General features: G+C 52.0%; 1 protein-coding gene across 3 annotated transcripts in view; it reads left to right on the top strand.

Moving 5' to 3' along the window:
- The window catches only part of GRAMD1B (GRAM domain containing 1B), a 175,733-nt gene that overhangs the window by 136,661 nt on the left and 37,513 nt on the right, over window positions 1–1,559 (top strand). The gene's annotated exons all lie outside the window — the stretch shown is intronic.

Genomic DNA, 1,559 nt, shown 5'->3' with positions numbered 1-1,559 from the left:
TCCTGCTGCCCCCTTTCCTCCGAGGGTCTCACGTGGAGGCCAGGACGGTGGCCTCACGTGGGGACGGGTACAGAGAGTTTTCTCAGCCGTGAAGCAGGTGTCTGATGACCTGGCTTTGATGAAACGCAGGCAAACTGCGGGTGCTTGAGGCCGGCATCTTCTAGAGCGTGCTTTTCCACTGTTGAGAGAGGTGTTTTCATGGATACCTGTACAGCCTCGTGCCCTATGATCTCAGAATGAGGACCCAAGAATTAAGATGTTCTAAGGCGCAGGGTAGAGTCCGATGCAGCCTCCTTGCGCCATCCACGCTAGAGGCTAATTTTCAGTCCACGATTCCCATTCTCCCTCAGTGGTGGAATAGTCGGCTTTGAATATTTGGATTTGGCCCCTTACCTGCCAGGCCCTCTGGATTGGAGGAGATGATGAGGCTGTGGTTGGACTACGTGACTTCCGGATGGGGCCGTGGTGACAGCCTTTGTTGGGAAATGACCAAGGAGAGCATCTTGCAGAGGAGGATTGAGCGCCTGCCTTGCCATCTGCCCCCTCCAGTGAGGCCAGTGAGATAGGGTGTGAGGTTGAAACAAAGCCACTCAGAGGCAGCACCACCCACGCCTGTCCTTCGTCTGCTGACACGCTTCCTCTTCGGAGTGAAGGTGAAGGTCTCTACAGAGTTCTTCCGGATGGGAGAGCCAGCGAGAGGGGCGATCGCACACCCAGGCCTTCACCCCTGCAGTCACCCCCACCCTCCGCCCCCCCGCCTCTGCAGACACCGCACAGCAGACCTCCTGAGACCACGCCTGCCTTCTTCCCTTAGGAGTAGGGACCCTGTAAGACCAGGCGGGCGGGATAAAGGTTGCTAAGTGTGCCCACGATCCACACCTCTGCGTATGCAGCCATAGCTCGGAGAGCCTGCCGTTGGGTTCCAGACCACCAGAGTGAAGCAAATGTTACAATAAAGCAAGTCACGTGGATATTTTGATTTCCCAGAGTGCACATGAAAGTTATGTTTACACTGTACTGTAGTCCGCCGAGTATACAATAGCATTATGTCTGAAAAAAGCAGTGTACACTTAAATTATCATTAAAAATACAATTTTAAATTAACTGAAAAATAATGAATGCTCTTGGGAAAATGGTGTCAATAGACTTGCTTGACACCCGATTGCCACAAACCTTCGGTTTGTAAAAAATGCCATATCTATGAAGCGTAGTAAAACGAGGTGTGCCTCTAGTTAAGACGTGGACCCGTAGGCAAAGCTTCCTTCTGCCCAGTGATTCTCCTCCTGAATTATACACCCTTGGCAAGCATTTTAAAACTGAAAATACCCCAGCCCCAGTCTACCCAATCTAAACTTGTTGGGTCAGCCCCTGAAGGGATGGGGCAGGGGTGTGCATGTGCGTGTGTGTGTGTGTGTGTGTGTGTCTGTGTCTGTCTGTCTCTATCTGCTTGTCTTTCTCTCTGTCTTCCAAGTGGGATGTGTATGTATAAAGGACTCCTGGCCAGTGAGATGGGAGATCGACTAGGCCATCCCTCCTCTTAGCCATCCCTCCTCTTTCCC

This window comes from Lipotes vexillifer, unplaced genomic scaffold, assembly GCF_000442215.2.
Source record: "Lipotes vexillifer unplaced genomic scaffold, Lipotes_vexillifer_v1.1 scaffold1447, whole genome shotgun sequence".
NCBI lineage: Eukaryota > Metazoa > Chordata > Mammalia > Artiodactyla > Lipotidae > Lipotes > Lipotes vexillifer.
This window is presented reverse-complemented; position numbering and strand designations above follow the sequence as displayed.